The sequence below is a fragment of the Ranitomeya variabilis genome, chromosome 2, assembly GCF_051348905.1.
Source record: "Ranitomeya variabilis isolate aRanVar5 chromosome 2, aRanVar5.hap1, whole genome shotgun sequence".
NCBI lineage: Eukaryota > Metazoa > Chordata > Amphibia > Anura > Dendrobatidae > Ranitomeya > Ranitomeya variabilis.
The window spans coordinates 968,947,632-968,967,917 of NC_135233.1; the positions used below are offsets into that span (position 1 = coordinate 968,947,632).

At 38.2% G+C, this 20,286-nt stretch overlaps 1 protein-coding gene across 1 annotated transcript in view; it reads left to right on the plus strand.

Annotated features, from left to right (window-relative positions):
• Positions 1-13,051: 13,051 nt before the first annotated feature.
• The window catches only part of AGTR1 (angiotensin II receptor type 1), a 140,664-nt gene continuing 133,429 nt past the window's right edge, over positions 13,052-20,286 (plus strand). The window contains exons 1-2 of the mRNA XM_077290822.1: positions 13,052-13,196; positions 13,303-13,335. The gene's annotated coding sequence lies outside the window, so the exon portion shown is untranslated. The remainder of the gene's footprint in view (positions 13,197-13,302; positions 13,336-20,286) is intronic.

Sequence of the window (20,286 nt, forward strand, 5' to 3'; positions counted from 1 at the left end):
TGGTAAAAGTGTAGCTTACATGTAATGTAATTTTCTTATCTTGACTAAGGATAATCATCACACAAGGTCTTTGGTGGCAACTTTTCTCTGTCATTTGATTGGATTATTATAGGTATTTTGCTGAATAAAACATTCATTTAACTGCAGACTTCAAACAGGCCTTCATTTAGAAAATAGCCTAACTCATGGCCATCTTTATACGTGTCTCCATTTTGAGTTGGAGTAAAAATGTATCATCCAGGTTGTCTGAATTGAAAATGATTGAAATATTTGAAATACAAGAAACTGATCGTAAGTTGCCAATAAGTGAAATCACTACAAAACCAAATAAATGATATAATAAATAGAATATCATCCAATAGTATTACTAAAACCTACTCAAGAGAAAAGGTGAATGAACAAATATACAAAAGCATAATAATAAAAAAAAATTATTAATAATATTGAAATACATATATAACATATAAAAAGAGGGGAACAAACAAATAACAGACAATGCAAAAAACCCCCGTGCTATAATTGGAGTGGGTATATGGGCCACATCATGAACTACAATTTTAACAGAAAAAACCCCATTACATATAGCCTACATACATTTGCAAACATGCATTCACCAAGTCAAATAGGCCTAGGTAATAGAGTGAAGAGAGTAAATATATCATTTTAATATTCAAAGTCCACACCCAATAGTTTCCTGTGTCCTCTAATGCACGTTTCGCCTGATAATGGCTTTTTCAAGGAGTGAAAGGAAGTAGAAAGGGGAAGATATTTATATGCCGCACAGACCAATCAAGAACAAAAGTTCCCAAGGAAAATCCTGTGGCATAATTATTTCAATTATTTATTAAATACCATACAAAACGAATACAAAGATCCCTCCTAATAAAAGACTAATTAAAATAAGGCATATATTGCTAGACGCTATAGAAAGCATGTATTACATCTGAAACGCAAATCACACTGCCCCCAGACCAGAAGTGATCAGAGAAACTGTGGCATAGAATAATTGCCAGTAATGCACAAATCCCTGAACTGAGATGTGTCAAAGTATAGAGAAATATATCGCCGCATAAACACACAAAGAGGAGCAAATAAACTTCACATTCCACATCCCCGAAGTGCAGCGCAGACCGGAAGTATCAGGTGAGCTCTACAATGGAGCGCACATGACCTTAAGACCGGAAGAAAAGCAGATGACGTTTCCATGGAAATAATAGCTCCTGCATTGCGTACTAAGACCAATGCAAAGCGGAAGCACCACAGTGGAACGCAAGCGGCGCACAAAAAGAGAATAACAACAAAATAGCTTGTTCCATTAGAAGCACATAGACCATATATGCTATATAAAAGAATATATGCTAAAAGAAGGGGAAAATTATTAAGAACAAAATATGGTGAGTAACCATCTAATCAAACATATTACAATGTCAATACAGTTGAATAATAATAGTGATGGTGAATGTACAATCATCATAACAATCTGAAAAGATTAATTAAAGACATCATTACAAATAAAAAACATCCAAAGGATGTAATAAAAAAAATTTACAAATGAAAAAATATGATATAATAATATCAAAATAGTACATGTACACAAATAATATAAGTGAAATACAGTGAAGCGAACACACGTGCGAACGAGTGAATAAGTGATAAGAATAATATATTAATATAAAATTCAGTTATCCGATCATATGGACAAAGAACGATGATAACTGTAGATGGCTTCATAGATACTTGGTTTGCGGGCAAAAATATATAGCTGAAAAACAAACAAACAAACATATTAAAGTTATAAAAAAGAACTAAAAGATATTTGTTCATTGAGGCCTTTGGGTGCCAATCTAAAGATCCACTTCGCCTCAATCTGAGCAAGGCGTTTCTTAAGATCACCACCTCTAGAGTTCAATACAACATGATCAATACCCCTAATTTTTAATAAAGACTAGTGTTGAGCGATACCGTCCGATACTTGAAAGTATCGGTATCGGAAAGTATCGGCCGATACCGGCAAAGTATCGGATCTGATCCGATACCGATACCCGATACCAATACAAGTCAATGGGACTCAAGTATCGGAAGGCATCCCTGATGGTTCCTAGGGTCTGAAGGAGAGGAAACTCTCCTTTAGGCCCTGGGATCCATATTAATGTGTAAAATAAAGAATTAAAATAAAAAATATTGATATACTCACCTCTCCGACGCAGCCTGGACCTTACCGCTGTGAATCGGCAGCCTTCTTTGCTTAAAATGAGCGCGTTCAGCACCTTCCATGACGTCACGGCTTCTGATTGGTCGCGTGCCGCTCATGTGACCGCCACGCGACCAATCAGAAGCCGTGACGTCATCCCTCAGGTCCTAAATTCCTGGAAGGGAATGTCCAGGGGCCTCCGGACAGGTGAGTATATCAATATTTTTTTTTTATTCTTTATTTTACACATTCATATGGATCCCAGGGCCTGAAGGAGAGTTTCCTCTCCTTCAGACCCTGGGAACCATACACTGGAAACTTCCGATTCCCGATACCACAAAAGTATCGGATCTCGGTATCGGAATTCCGATACCGCAAGTATCGGCCGATACCCGATACTTGCGGTATCGGAATGCTCAACACTAATAAAGACTCATTACATTGATGAAATAACTTAAAGTGTTTGTTTATTGTTTTGAGTGACACAATATCTGAGTATATATAGTCTGTGCTGCTTTGATGTCAAGAACATGTTCCCTTACTCTACGTCTGAACTCTCTGTTAACCCAATATATTTTCAATTACAGGGACAACTAGCACAGTATAAAAATACTGTGGTAGTACAAATGATAGGATGTAAAATCTTAAATGTCCTATTCTCATCAGCATTTGAAAAAGTGACACACCAGTCAATATTTGGACAGGCCACACATCATCCACGTGGGTGACAACCCCATTGAGGGCCTCTGGATCCAAATAGGTATCCAGGATCTTTTTTGTAGTGGCTATGTAGCAATACATCCTGAAAATTCTGTGATCTCCTATAAGCGGTAGCAGGTCTATTAGGAAGATACTCCAGCAGAACAGGATCCAATTGTAAGATTTTCCAGTGTCTAGCAAGAATCTCTTGAACTTCATGCCACCTGGAGTTATAAGAATAAATGAAACGTACCTCATTTGAGGATTCAGGTTGTTGTCTCTGTTTGGAAAGTGCTTGAGATCGATTCATGTTTTTCGCTCGCATATACCCATGTTTGATATTAGAGGATGTATATCCACGTTCCTTAAAACGCCTACTCAAATCTCGACATTGTCTATCAAAGGTTTCTTCATCTGAACAAATGCGACACATTCTCAAAAACTGTCCCACAGGAATTCCCCGGATCAAGCTTGATTGATGTGATGATGATGCGTGAAGAAGACTATTTGTAGACGTGAGTTTACGAAAAACATCAGAGTGTATATACCCCAATTCATCAACTTGCAATAAAATATCCAAAAATTCAATATCTGATCTTCCAGCTTTATAAGATAAAAGCAAGTTGAGGTCATTTTGATTCAGATTATTCATGAAGATGCCTAGTTCCTCCAAAGATCCCTGCCAGATACACAAAATTTCATCAATAACCCCCCCCAGTATTGCACCCGATCTACTAAAGGTATAGGCTCAGTAGTAAAGACCATTCTCTCCCACAGCCCCAGGAACAGATTAGCATATGAGGGCGTGAACACCGCCCCCATTGCTGTTCCCTGGAGCTGCAGGAAGAACTGGTCCTTAAAAAGGAAAAAATTATGAGTGAGTGCAAACTGGAGGAGGTCTAAGATGAAGGTACAAAACTCACCTCATTTGACATCAACAGGAACTGTCCCACCGCATATATCTCATCCTCATGGCGGATTGAAGTGTAATGTGATTCAATATCATAGGTCTAGTGTTGAGCATTCCGATACCGCAAGTATCGGGTATCGGCCGATATTTGCTGTATCTGAATTCCGATACCGAGATCCGATACTTTTGTGGTATTGGGAATCGGTATCGGGATCGATATTAATGTGTAAAATAAAGAATAAAAATAAAAAATATTGATATACTCACCCTCTGACGCGCCCTGGTTGTAACCGCCAGCCTCCGTTCATAAGAATGAGTGCTTGAAAGTCCTTAGATGACGTCGTGGCCTGTGATTGGTCGCGGAGCGGTCACATGACCGCAACGCCACCAATCACAAGCCGTGACGTCATCTAAGGTCTTTCAAGCGCTTGAAAGACCTTAGATGACGTCACGGCTTGTGATTGGTCGCGTTGCGGTCACGTGACCGCTCCGCGACCAATCACAGGCCGCGACGTCATCTAAGGACTTTCAAGCGCTCATTCTTATGAACGGAGGCTGGCGGTTATATCGGTAAGGTCCAGGCTGCGTCGGAGAGGTGAGTACATCAAAATTTTTTATTTTTATTCTTTATTTTACACATTAATATAGATCCCAGGGCCTGAAGGGGAGTTTCCTCTCCTTCAGACCCTGGGAACCATCAGGATACCTTCCGATACTTGGTGTCCCATTGACTTGTATTGGTATCGGGTATCGGTATCGGTGATATCCGATACTTTTTGGGTATCGGCCGATACTATCCGATACCGATACTTTCAAGTATCGGACGGTATCGCTCAACACTACACAGGTCACTAAGATCATGTCATCTTCCAATTGTAATCCATCCAATTACCGTAAAACATCATTAGTGTCTTTCAAATGAGATGGCAAGATTTCCACTAAAGGGTGAAGAATAAAATCAATCAGTTTGCAAATTGGTTCACTAAATTTATTATTACCAGCCACAATACGACGACCCGGTGAAGATAATTTACTTTTGTGTACCTTTGGGAGAGCATATAAGGTAGCAATAGTTGGATATTCTACCATAAGATACTCCATCTGTTTCTTAGTTATAATTGAAGAGTCCACTGCCTGTTCCAGTAAATCCTTTAACTGCGAACAGAAGGATGATAAAGGATTAAAAGTAAGTTTGCGATAACATTTGTTGTCCAGAAGCTGTCTATATACTTCTTTCTCATACATTGTACAAGGCCATATGACAATGTTCCTATCTTTGCCAGATGGTTTAATGACAATGTCAGTTCTTTTGGCCAGCTGTTCAATGGCCATTTTATGTTCAAGTGAGCAATTATGATTATTCACTGTGGTTGGTACATTTTTTAGATTGGCAGTGACCAATTTCACAAACAGATCAATGTTCGTCTTCAATGTCAGTGATGGAAATTTTTTTGATTTAGAGATCAATGCCCTTGGGAACTTACTCTCATAAGAATGTTCTTGTTCAGTCAAAAGCTCAGTCAAGTTCTCCAATGTTTCCAATTCATCAGCAGTCCCAGATATTAGTTCCGATCCCGCAATTGATGATCCCATTACTGAAGATTTATGGTGTAATTTCTTCAAAAGTAATTTGCGGGCAAATAGATGTACATCTTTCACTGCCAAAAAGGGATCGAATTTAGCCACAGGTGAAAAACTTAGTCCTAGATTTAGGACTTCTAATTGCGGTTTAGTAAGTTCTATATCTGACAAATTAATTACCTTGTTGTTAAGTCGAGACATATTGGGAATACCGGTGTTGGCTGGTCACTTGCCTGGGGGTGTACGTCCTAGATTGTTCTTTCGTTTGTAAAATTTTGTATTATATGTTCTACGTTGACCAGAACTAGTGGATTCAACAGAGGTGGTGGAAGTGAATGAAGCACTTCTGCCTCTAGTGTTACGTGGGGGGAGTTTATATTTATAAACCCTATTGTTCTCCAAATCTGACAGGTCCCTTGTATATTTTTTAGTCTTAGTGTCTTTAATTTGTTTTTCCCATGTAATGTGCAGGTTTTCCAGTTCCTTCTTGAATTGATCACTCTCAGAGGTAGTCAATAATTTGTTAAGATCTCTCTGGAGATCCTCAATTTCTTTTTCAAGCTGTAATAAAGACTGAGAGTTAAATTCAATAATAAGAGTCAAGAAAGAACGAGAACATGTATCACAAATTTTTCCAATGCAGATGAAAAAACAGGATCATTCCTACCATATGACAGAAAAAGTTGCACCCGTAGGCCCCTAGGAATCAAATTTTTTCCAAGATAATTCTCTAAAAACATCTTATTCCACCATATTTTTATTCTGCGGTGAAGACAATTTTGAAGTTTGCTTTTAAGCTCACGTATAGTACTATGATTGACATTATCTGAAGTGAGTTTCCCTTTAAAAACATTCTCTGCTTGTGCAAGTCAATTGGCCTCAAGTGTCCGAAGATCCAGCTTGAAAAAAACATGTTTTTACATGTTATATATATATATATAATTCATTATTATTAATAAATATTTTTTTAATAAGTGAAATCAGTAGACAAAGTTTTATAGTATCAGGCACAACATGCTATTTCCAATAAGATAATACTGTCATTAGTAATTTTAACGATTGCTCCACAGCCATAGACTGATCACAAGGCAGCAGCTGTTAGTGATGACTTATTCATAATCTTATTCATAATGTGACCTCATGCAAATGAAGATGAAAACTTAATGAACACATTACAAACTTGACAACGTAATAGGAAAATCAAAACAATTTACCGTTTGCAATAATCTAGTCCTTACCGATGGGTTTAATAATGTGTCAGTACAAAAATACAATATTGGAAATATCTTTATTGAATGTTCCTCATACTGAAAGAAAATATACAGGTTACATCTGCAAATTCAAGTCAGAGAGTGATCTAGTTTTTTTTACGCAATTTGTATTTCTTATGTTTTATGCAGAAATAAGGACTGTCCGTTCCCTTCAGCATATAATGGAACAAAATGACACATTAGTGATAAATCATGAGCGTGAATGTGGTCAGCTTGTTAGTTGATTTTTTTTCCTGTTTACTGGTGCCCTGATCATTGTACACGTATGGGATACGAAATACTGAACTTGTTAAAATGCTTTTTTTTCTGGTCAATTTTCACAGGTTCCCAATGAATTTATGTACCTCACCACTGACTGACTTCTTAAGATTGGGGGTGATTGGCGAAATTACTGTCATAGAGTTCTGTTCGTGTAAAAGAAGTATGACAAGCATCAGCTTTCAATGTCATATTAAAGTAGTTTATTAACTTAAGGTGGGGTGGCAATAACTGAATTGATTTTGTTTCTACAACACAATCACAACCCATCTTAATACGAATAGTAGCATCTGTCCTTTAGACCTGTGGGTCACCCACAATCGATAGCAGTCTGGTGTTCCTTTGTCACACCTCAGTCAGCCTAGTATAGACCCTGGTACCATTCACTGGGGTTTGGCTCTTGGATAATGGTCACTTACCATACCACAGTCTCTATACATTTCTCATTCTCTCGCTCGGTTCTATATATGCAGCTTTTAACTCCTTTGGGGCATTTCTTCACTTGTCTGATCAGTTAGATGAAATTGCATACCTAATGTATTTTTACACTTCTTCATTGCCTGCAGTCTTAAAAAACAAACAAAGTACCTATTTATTTGGTAAATTCTTTTTCCTATGTTCAGGCTTCTAACCCTTGGATTCCACCTATCTGTTAGTTTTCAGTTGGCTACTTGGCCCCTTCTTCTATTATGTTAGGGCATAGCTATAAAAAATGATTGCAATGTAATGTGATCGCTCAGTTCTAATAAGACAGATAGTCTAATTAATTAATAGTGTACCTCTTGCTTTATTCCCCTTCCACATGGGCCAATCCAGGCCATAAAATGATCACCAATTGGCTATATACAAACCATATCTTCGGTTGTTTACTAGCCTATTTAGATGAACAATCTATGTGCACAGAATTATCATTAATATGAGCCTATGTCATATGTCAATGTTTTTCACTTCACTTTTAACCCCTTATCATAGTAACATAGTAGCATAGTTAGCAAGGCTGAAAAAAGACATTTGTCCATCCAGTTCAGCCTATATTCCATCAGAATAAATCCCCAGATATATGTCCTTCTAAAGAACCTAATAATTGTTAGATACAATATTGTTACGCTCCAGGAAGACATCCAGGCATCTTATAGACCACCAATATGCCTTTTAATGGTGGCAGTTAAGGGTACTTATTCCTCAGGACCGCTTTTTAACAGCACTGAGAAATAAGGTTATAGCGTTTCAAGCATCAGAAAATCTCCGAGGACTTGGCTACCGAGGGTAGCTAAGACCCCGGAGAACATGATTTGGGTCGTATTTTACCATCCCCAGTGTTGCGATCGCTGTTATTCACCGAATAATGGTGACAGCAAAAAAATTAAATAAGTCAGATTTCCCATTTATTTTGCTGTCCTCTGATGTGATCTAGCATACCAGAAGAGTGAGAAATGAGGTCCCCCACGCCCCCCAGTACTTTCAGCATCCCCCAGTCCCTCTGACTCTGTCCCTGGCTTTTTGCATCTTCTAACGGAAAGAAAATGGCAGGCGCATGCGCAGTGCGCCCACCGAGATCTGATGGCCGGCACCCGGCAACAATAGAAGATTTTTCTATTTTCCATTAGGTTTAGGGTTGGGGCTAGGGTTATGGTTAGGGTTGGGGATAGAGCTAGGTTTAAGGTTGGGGCTACAGTTGGAGTTGGGGTTAGGGCTAGGGTTAGGGTTGGGGTTAGGGTTGGCTAGGGCACGGCTAAGGTTAGGGTTGGGGCTAAGCTTAGGGTTGGGGCAATGGTTAGGGTTGGGGCTAGGGTTGGGGTTAAGGTTGTGTTGGGGTTAGGTTTGTGTTGGGTTATGGATAGGGTTAAGGCTGTGTTAGTGTTGAAGTTAGAATTGGGGGGTTTCCATTGTTTAGGTACATCAGGGGGTCTCCAAACGCGACATGTCAAAAGTAAAATGGTGCTCCTTCCCTTCTAAGCCCTGCTATGTGCCCAAACAGTGGCATTCCTCCACATACGGGATATCAGTATACTCAGGAGAAATTGCACAACAAATTTTGTGGTCCATTTTCTCATGTAGCCCTTGTAAAAATTGAAACGTTTGGGCCTAAAATACATTTTTGTCAAAAAAAGTAAATGTTATTTTTTACCTTCCAAATTGCTTTAGTTCTCGTGAAGCACCTGAAGAGTTAATAAACTTCTTGAATGTGGTTTTGTGCACCTTGAGGGGTGAAGTTTTTAGAATGGTTTCACTTTTGGGCATTTCTGTCATATTGACGCCCCAAACTCACTTCAAACGTGACAGTACAAGATAATATACTGCACTCTTACCACAAAGGATGAAGGTGACCAAGTAGGGTATCCAGCCCGTGATGTACAGTAAGGGTATGTGCACACGTCCGGATTTCTTGCAGAAATTTCCTGAAGAAAACCGGAAATTTTCTGCAAGAAATCCGCATTTGTTTTTGCGTTTTTTTTCCGTTTTTTTCGCGTTTTTTTTTTAGCATTCTGCAAGCGTAATTAGCTTGCAGAATGCTAAAGTTTTCCAAGCGATCTGTAGCATCGCTTGAAAAACTGACTGACAAGTTGGTCACACTTGTCAAACATACTGTTTGACAAGTGTGACCAACTTGTTACTATAGATGCTGCTTATGCAGCATCTATAGTAAAAGATAGAATGTTTAAAAATAATAAAAAAAATAAAAAATGGTTATACTCACCCAGACGATCTCCTCAGCTGCGTCCGTTCCTATAGATGCCGGTGTGTTTCAGGACCTGTGATGATGTCGCGGCTTGTGATTTGTCGCGTGAGTCACATGAGCGGTCACGCAACCAATCACAAGACAGTGACGTCATCACAGGTCCTGAACCACACCATCTATAGGAACCGAAGAGAGAGCATGCACCGGAGAGGCGGGAACACTTCGGCGGCCATCAGAGGGTGAGTATAGGACTATTTTTTATTTTAATTCTTTTTTTTTACCAATTATATGGTGCCCAGTCCGTGGAGGAGAGTCTCCTCTCCTCCACCCTGGGTACCAACCGCACATAATCTGCTTACTTCCCGCATGGTGTGCACAGCCCCGTGCGGGAAGTAAGCAGATCAATGGACTCCTAGGTGTGCGGAATCCCTGCAATCCGCATTTTTTAATGAACATGTTGCTTTTTTTCCGCGATGCGATTTTTTTCGCGTAAAAAATCGCAACATTTGCACAAAAAATGCGGAATACCCTCTAAATAATAGGAGGCATATGTAAGCGTTTTTTTCGCATTTTTATCACGTTTTTATAGCGGAAAAAAAGGTGAAAAAAACGCGAAAAATTCTGAACGTGTGCACATGGCCTTACAAACAAACTTGACATTCAGGTAGCAATATTTTGTGATAATAAGGTTCCTTTTATTTTGAATTCATTGTTGTTAAACATTTTCAGTCCTGCAAGGGACCTTCATCAAAAATAAACAAAAAGAAAAAGGGGGCTGTACAGAAAACAAAGATGGATTGTCAAAAAATCATGTTGACAAAATAGACTAGCATGGTATATTTACAAATAACCATTGAATTCTGAATTGAGATAGTATTATGTGCAGTAACAAATAACATGTCAAAGGTTTGTTGTTACTAGATAATAAATGATTGCCACTTTAACCTGTCCAGAGAGAAGAGTTAAATGTAAAATGATTTGGCAGCAAAGTAGAGTCAATAAAGAAAAAAGAAAAATGGTAACAAAGTGAGTATAGTGAACAATACAATATACAAAGTGGGAAGGTTATGCTGGTTTTTACAGCAAGAGGATATGGTGAAAGGATACAAGGTTATTCTATAGAGGACACTGGGGAGAGAGTCCAGCCTGCTAGTCCACTTAGATGAGGATAAATGGGTGCAGAAAATTCTATGACTCTTGGTGTAGACTTCCTGTAGCTTCAAAGCAATCTCAATATACCTGGAACAGTGAGGTTAAGACCAGATTAGTGCCCTGAACAGTTCAGCCATTGTGTACAAGATGGAAGTACAGGAGAATGTATGAAAGGTATGTTGCAGCCCTGGTTTTATTAAAACATTAAGTAAAGGGAGTTACCTGAATGCTTGTGGAGGAGGAGGAATCCTGGTGAGATAGTGCATGGTATCGCGAGCTGTGTCGCTTACAGAAGGGATTGTGTGCTGAAAATAGAAAAGATCTCAGAGTGAGTAAAATAAACCACAAAATACAAAAGGATTAAATATGTATTGTTAGAAAATAAGTCACCTAATTCCCAAAGAAACAGAAGATAGGTGTAGGTTTACGAACATAAACATCAAAGAGATAAACCCTAGTTGACCTTTCATTAACTGGCTTAAACTACAGCATTATGGCTGGAAAAACAAAAGAGACTATGACCAGCAGGAAGTACCAGCAGGGGGAAGGAATATAAACCTGTACCTGAAAGGTGATAGGAAAGACAAATGAGTTACTGAAAGCACGCGTTAGCCTAAAAAAGCTGCAACAAGGATAACAGAATCTAAGCACCTGGAAAAAAAGGTGTATCTTCCATGGTTCAGTAGACAGAGAAGCCAACCACAAAGCACAGGCTCAAGGGCTTGAACCCAGACACATGACAGAATGCTTATTTCAAACTTAATTTTCCATTAATGACAAAACCTGCTAGTGTACTTAATGTAGATGTTTTGAAATGTAGATTGTAAGTAATTCAATAATTGTTTCATAGCAAAAAAGATATATATCTTGGTACTGTGTTAGCCAGTAGATAGAAAATATTTAGAATTGAGAGTCCTCAGTGGTTGATAGCTTTTAATGGCTAACTGAAAAGATGGTAACAAATTGCAAGCTTTCGAGACTACACAGGTCTCTTTATCAAGCAAGGACTAAAAGAAATTCTGAAGAATCACATATTTATGCACAACATAGCACAGAAAAAAAACAAAACAAAAAAAAAAAAACAAGAAAAAACCATGGATAAGCCAGGTGACATGAAGCAGAATTACTATGAGTGATAAACAGTTATGTCCATAATTATTTGGCCGGTTCTTAGATAAGGATTGTTTTATTGTCCTCTGATTGGGGTCTCCTTCTGTTGTGATGACCCCTCATAGTCTGAGGGGCAAGTTCCTTAGTTGATGTAAAAAGACATAAATCCATGTGACACATTCATTCCTGCAGTGAGACTGTCAAAGGTCGTCATCAGTTTATATTCCCAGACTCTTCTGTCTCTCTTAGATTTGAAGCTACCTTTTAACACATGTAATTTCATGTCCATAATGTTATGATTTGGGAGACAAAAATGTATTGTCACAGGTAGATCCATTCTTTTTTCTCTTATTGTATGGCGATGAGAGTTCATCCTTGTTCTCAGTTTCTGCCCTGTCTCCCCCACATACAGACCCCCAGTTGGACATTTAGTACAAATAATTAGGTACACCACATTAGAAGTGTCGCAGCTGAAAGTACCTGATATCTTGTAGTCCTGATGTGAATTGGGGATCTTTATCTTGTCCGTGGTCATTATAAATGGACAGGTTTTACATTTTTTCTGACTGCAAGGAAAGGTTCCTGCAGCTGTGGGAGAAGACAAGGAGCTCTTGACAATGATGCTTCTTAGATTTGGGGGCTGCCTAAAACACAGTAGTGGGGGGTCTGGAAAAATGGATTGTAAGCGGGCATGTTTTTGTAGTAAAGGTTGTAATTTCCATGCAGCTCCCCTTAGCACCTCCGGATTTGGATTGTAGGTAACTACTAGAGGCACCCGGTTATTTTCTTCTTTAGCTTTGTAATGTAGCAGATGTTTCTTGATATTCTGGTGACTCTTGTAATCTGGTTTTCAATTGTTCTTGGATGGTAGCCCTGATTCAAAAAGGTCTTTCTGAGGCGACCAAGGTGTTCATCCCTATCCATGGGGTTGGAACATATACGATTGTATCTGATGGTTTGGCTGTAGACAATAGAGTTTTTTTTATGTGTTTTGGATGGAAACTGTCCCATTTAAGGTATGTTAAACTGTCGATTGGCTTCTGATACAGTGATGTCTCTATTTTATTGTTCTGCAGCTTAATGATGCAAAATGCATTTCCTGTTACTATGCCTTTAAATGTTTGTCCATCCTGTGTTTTCTTAGACAGAGTAAGATGAGATCAGCAGAGGCGTGCCCTTGCTTCTGATGGAAAGGATAAGGGAGAAATTTGTTCTAACTGCAGTACAGCTGGGAGTGAAGGATCACAAAATTAACTGCTTCCTTGACCATCACAGATGCTTGCCTCTAGCTCTGTTCAGATCTAGTTGTAAGCTGAAACCTGAGAGCCTGAATCTGTTTTTCAGGTAGGAGAGATAACAGACCCTTCACAATATATCCTTTTGTAACTTTTTATATTTTATGACCTGCTATGTGATGAATATGTTGGATACTCACTGACCTTTCTTATAGGTTGTCTGATTGCGTCCTCAAGCTGTGAACCAAGTAAGTGTTTCTTTTTTCATTCTTCTGTATAACACAGCACATAAATCAAATTGTATAGTTTCTCCCTTGAATTTTGCTCAAATAATTAAATAAAGTTAAGTTTGACATAATTTACATCTTGACATTTTTGCCTTGACAGCATTTGTGTTTGCTCATGTATCTAATACATCTATCTTTCCATCATCTATCTATCTATCTATCTATCATCTATTTATCATCTATCTATCTATCTATCTATCTATCTATCTATCATCTATCTATCTATCTAGCTATCTTGTCATTGTATCCATCCATCTCACTATACCTAATTTGTGGGTAAACATCAGACTGAGAGTAAACTTTCATGAATTTCTTAGTGGTAAAGTTGCAAAGATAACAGCTTTAGCTCTTATACGAGTATGCTGCTTAGTCTGACAATAGTAATGTGCTTTCCTGCTCACTATAAATCAAGTAATTTTCATTAATCATGATTTTATTTTAATGGTTAGATGTAGTTTATTGAATACACAGCTTTTAGTGAAAGTCATGTAATATAGCAAAGTTCCATGTACATCTGAAAAGACAAAACTTTTCCAGGAGTGGAGGATAATGCTGGGAGAGGTTTTCTACAATGGTCTTTATAGCTGCATGTTATATTCCTTTGTAAAGCAATGTGAGTAGACTTTTAAGATTAATTATTGATTACTTGAATATTACATAGTCTTAATATATTTGGATATACTGCATATTAATAAAACTGTTGCACCTCAATTACTCAACTATTAGGCGACTCTACTTTAGTGAAATATTCCCGTTAGACCTCCTGACATGTCTGTTTGCATTCTCCATTTAATAACATTTTTTTTTTAGAACTCTGCATTGTGAAGTTCAACTTGTTATTTCTCCAGGAAGTTAATGAATAAATTAACAATTGGTTATTACCCCACACCTTGTCAATGGGGCATTCCTACCCTATACTTAGAAAAATAATTTAATCAGTTTCATTTAATAAGTTTAATCAGTGCTGCCAGTACACATTTGTGGGAAAGTGCCCGAATACTAAGGAAAAGCAATATTGTAGTCATGTTAAGCCAACAATTGTACGAGAACACAATGCAGAGTTTTGAAGTGTTTTATTGAAAATGCAAGTATTTACTAAAAACTCTCAGGTTCTGTTTAACAAGTATGATCATTTAAATATTGAAATACTAAACTTTATTTATTTAAAGTTATCTCAGTTCTAAATATTAAATGCAGTTTATTAAAAAAAATGTAACAAAATGTAATGATGGCTAAGGCAGACCTAGAGATATATGGGCTTCAGTGGTGATAATGGGTGAAGACATTTTTCTGATATGGCAGCTTACATATAACAATGTAAGGCAATTATAAATAACAGATACTTCAGGCTCAGCCTTTCATTACCTTATCATCTGAATGTGCTATAAAAGTATAAGGTCTTATCTCTAGCAATAAAATAACTGACTCCAAAGCCTCATATCTATTCCTTAATAAAAACGTGCACAATTTATTGCATTCCTTTAATTACAATGTTCCCCTTTCGCCTTTGGTACAAGTAGAGAACATCTGTTGCTGCACAGTTGCTGATTAAATGTTCCTTTAAATAAACATTGTTACACATTGTAGATTACATTATTGATTATTCTAGAAGTGCGTTCACTTGATAAAACAGCAAGATGGCACATTACTAAGGATGTCTTCACATTGCGCTTTTTCCATGTGAAAGCACCCTAACTGTCCTCAGCTTGGGAGCTTAAACCTACTGAATGCTAAAGAGGATAATGCTCACATACTAAATATAACTCATAGATAACATTAATTAATCTCTTCCATTAGGGAAACTCTGGTTTAGTTCAAAACTACACTTTCCATCTTGTAATTTTTCATTTAGAAGTCTTTTAGAACTCCCTAGTGAAAAACCTTTTTGCATGCGTTGTGTGATAGGCAATGGGTCAACAAAGCTTGAGAGGCTCCATAGTTGATAGGTGATGCTCGGTAAGGTCTATAAGTATATATTTGGTAGAGCATTCTGTCCTGGCATAAGATTTATGTGTTCCTGTGGCTTAAAGTTAAAGTCTGCCCAGGCCTCACTGTGATAACGGTATATTTTTGTAGAGTGTCATGGCATCCCTCTTCTCCTAGACCAGTGTTTTCCAATCTCCAGTCTTCACAGACTCCAACAGGCCTTGTTTTCAGGATTTCCTTAGTATATTACAGGTGAGAGAATCTGTGGCAATCTCTGCTAGCTTGATAATAATTCCATCTCTTGTGCAATAGTAAGAAAATCCTGAAATCATGATCTGTTGGGGGATGTGTGAACTAGAGTTTTGGAATCACTGTCCTAGATAAATAGGACTTCCCTTCTGCCAAGGTTTGCTTATGCTGACACCAATCCTGGAACCATAGCACCAGCACTTCTGCTCCTAGTAACCTTGTGGGAAATAATACAGTTAGTCCCCTGTGGCTCTATTATAATGATTTATTGGTAGAAATGTTTTGAATATGTACATTTTGAGGAAGCTACAGTAAGAGATTATAAGGAAACTTCTTGAGTTAGTTTTGAGCTACCACTGTTACAATAATAATAATAATAATAATTTTATTTCTATAGCTCTGACATATTCCGCAGCACGTTACATTTTAGAGGGGACTTGTACATACAATAGACATTACAGCATAACAATAAACACAAAGATCAAAACAGATACTAAGAGAAAAGAGGGCCCTGCTCGGAAGCTTACAATCTATGAGGAAAAGGGGAGACATGAAAGGTGCATGGTAACAATTGTTTTTGTTGTTCGGACCTCCCAAAGTGTAAGGATCAGGTGTTCATGTAATGCTGCATGAACCGGTTATCAGCCTAAGTATGTAACAATGCAGACACAGAGGGCTATTAGATGCATGAAGCATCTGAGAACATGATGCGAGGACAGCTAACATAGAAAAACTCAAAAAAACACAACATGAAGAGCAGACTCACCAAAGACTTGTCAGATGACAAATGCACTCGCAGGGTGCAGCAGGCCCCTGATAATAAATGCTAAAGCAGCACAGGTGCAAGCTACTGGTGAGAGCAACCACCTACTTGCCCAATTAATTAGAGGGGTTAGCAGCCTAGTAGCAAAAATGCACACAGGTCTGGCCTGCATAAGACGTTATTCACACAGATAAATGTGATGCACAGTGTCTGGACAACCTATTGATCACAGCCATAGTATTAGCAGGTGGGCTGTCCAGCACTATATATATACATGCAACATACAAGAAACAGCATAAAGGGGCCCTGCCGCACCCTGCAAAATGATAAAAAGTGCAAAAAATATGAAAAATTAAATAATGTATATAATACATTAGATGAGTTATTAGTTACAATTTTGGCCAAAATGGATAAGCTTGCAGCCCAACGTCAAGGGTCCTCATCAACTTGCAAGCCCTACTCTAATATCAAAAACAGCTAACATAGAAAAACTCAAAAAAACACAACATAAAGAGCAGACTCACCAAAGCTTTGTCAGAAGACAAATGCACTCGCAGGGTGCAGCAGGCCCCCGATAATAAATGCTAAAGCAGCACAGGTGCAAGCTACTGATGAGAGCAATCACCCACTCGCTAATAGTGTTGAGCGATACCTTCCGATACTCAAAGGTATCGGTATCGGATGGTATCGGCCGATATCCAAAAAATATCGGATATCGCCAATACCGATACCAATGCAAGTCAATGGGACACAAGTATCGGAAGGTATCCTGGATGGTTCCCAGGGTCTGAAGGAGAGGAAACTCTCCTTCAGGCCCTGGGATCCATATTCATGTAAAAAATAAAGAATTAAAATAAAAAATATGGATATACTCACCCCTCCGGCGGCCCCTGGACCTTACCGATGTAACCGACACCCTCCGTTCCTAAGAATGAGCAGGGAAGGACCTTCGATGACGTCGCGGCTTGTGATTGGTCGCATGACCGCTCATGTGACCGCTCACGCAACCAATCACAAGCCGCGACATCATCGCAGGTCCTAAACTCACTGCATTCTTAGGAACGGACGGGTGAGTATATCCATATTTTTTATTTTAATTCTTTATTTTTTACATGAATATGGATCCCAGGGCCTGAAGGAGAGTCTCCTCTCCTCCAGACCCTGGGAACCATACACTGGGAACTTCCGATTCCGATTTCCGATATCACAAAAATATCGGAACTCAGTATCGGAATTTCGATACAGCAAATATCGGCCGATACCCGATACTTGGGGTATCGGAATGCTCAACACTACTCGCTAATACTATGGGCGTGATGAATAGGTTGTCCAGACACTGTGCATCACATTTATCTGTGTGAATAGTGTCTTATGCAGGCCAGACCTGTGTGCATTTTTGCTACTAGGCAGCTAACCCCTCTAATGTTTGGGCAAGTAGGTGGTTGCTCTCATCAGTAGCTTGCACCTGTGCTGCTTTAGCATTTATTATCAAGGGCCTGCTGCACCCTGAGAGTGCATTTGTAATCTTACAAGGCTTTGGTGAGTCTGCTCTTCATGTTGTGTTAACATAATGCGAGGAACCTGGTTATGGTAAAAAAAATTTAATGGGCAACACAGGGATAGTTAGGTTAATGCATTGAGGCGGTAGGCCAGTCTGAACAAATGCATTTTTAGGGCACGCTTAAAACTGTTTGGATTAATCGTAATAATCTGGGTAGTGCATTCCAAAGAGTTGGCGCAGAACGTGAAAAGTCTTGGAGACGGGAGTGGAAGGTTCTGATTATTGAGGATGTTAATCTCAGGTCATTAGCAGAACGGAGCGCACGGGTAGGGTGGTAGACTGAGACCAGGGAGGAGATGTAGGGTGGTGCTGAGCCATGGAGTGCTTTGTGAGTGAGTGTAAAAAGTTAGTACTGGATTCCGGAGTGGATGAGTAACCAGTGTAATGACTGGCACTGGCACTGTTGACCAAGACCCAACACAAATTTCTATTGTTAATCTTTTGTGAAGAACATTACTTTATATACAATAATAGATACTTGATTTTCCTTAACATAAAGGGTAAAATCCATAAAAGAATAACATTTTCCTTCCTTTTCTTTTTAATAAATATTAGATATTTAAGTTATTATTGTTTTTTTATTATTATGCTTTGCTTATACAGCGTCATTATATGCTGCAGCGCTTTTCAAAACATCATCATCACTGTCCCCATTGGGGCTCACAATCTACATTCAATATCAGTATGTCTTTGGAGTGTGGGAGGAAACCGGAGTACCCGCAGGAAACCATGCACACATGGGGAGAACAAACTACTTGCAGATGTTGCTCTTGGTGGGTTTAGAACCCACGATCCCAGTGTTGCAAAATAGTAGTGCTAATCACTGAGCCACCTTAATGGCCTGCCATTATATCATCAGTAGCACATTCACTAGTGGTCTGTTGTTGGTCATTTTGCTCACGACAATGAGTTTGTGAAAGATGGAAGTTTTCCAAAATAAACTGTGCTTCTATATTAATGACGAGTGGGTGTACAGCAAATTAGAGTGAGGAATGCTGATTTTTAACATGCCTGTCCGATGTGTCTGCAAATGTGTCTGAAATCAGAAACAAGAGTATAATTTCTAAGAAACATCTATATTCTATTTTGATATTTTTAAATAACAAAAATGATAAAATGTAGAAATTTAACTTTTAAGTTGTTTGCAGGGTTCTGCATGGCTCTTCTCTGGATAGAGATTACTGAAAGCTTTTATGAAGTGACTCCTTGTGAAAGTTTCCTACAGAGAGAAGCAGAGAACACCATGTTTATTTTATATTAAATATTTCTGTCCATAGTAATAAACAACATAAAATTAATGACCCTCAAATTCACATTCCATACCAGAAGCAAAATAAGTCACAGAATATTAGTTGTGTTTATTCTTGTACGGAATTTTATATATTTTTTCTTCAACCTAAATCAGCTAAAACTAAATAAAACTCTGCAATTTGCTACATATTTTTGCTATCCTCATAGAATATAGTAGACATAGGTTAGTTTAGGTTTTTAGGGTGAGGGTTTTCCAGTGCTGTCTATTAATTTTGTACAACATTAACATTTTATTATAATATTTGTATTAGAAAACTGAATGTTCAAAGCATGACAAAAATACACACAAAGTCATAAGCCCTCTGGAATGTAAGCCATTGTTATGTCAGATTCTTTTACGATGATCAAAAAGTTCCACATTGCCGTGGTAATCTTGTTAAAAGAGATTGACGCAAAAACAATAGGTGATAATGTCCATATCTCAAAGTGATGTAATGTTATTGTGCTACTGCTGGTACACATTGGAAATTAATTTAAGGATATATATCTGCTGTTTATTCTAATATTGCATGTCAGGTTAATCATCAAGAAACAATGGGTTTTACTTCAAGTGGTGTCATTCGATTGCTACAAATACAATGCAGACCAAAGGTTTGGACACACCTTCTCATTTAAATATTTTTAGGTATTTTCATGACTATGAAAATTGTACATTTACACTGAAGGCATCAAAACTATGAATTAACACATGTGGAATTATATACTTAACAAAAAACTGTGACACAACTGAAATTATGTCTTATATTCTAGGTTCTTCAAAGTAGCCACCTTTTGCTTTGATGACTGCTTTGCATACTCTTGGCATTCTCTTGATGAGCTTCAAGAGGTAGTCACCGGGAATGGTTTTCACTTCACAGGTGTGCCCTGTCAGGTTTAATAAGTGGGATTTCTTATAAATAGGGTTGGGACCATCAGTTGTGTTGTGCAGAAGTCTGGTGGATACACAGTTGATAGTCCTACTGAATAGACTGTTAGAATTTGTATTATGGCAAGAAAAAAGCAGCTAAGTAAAGAAAAACGAGTGGCCATCATTACTTTAAGAAATGAAGGTCAGTCAGTCCGAAAAATTGGGCAAACTTTGAAAGTGTCCCCAAGTTCAGTG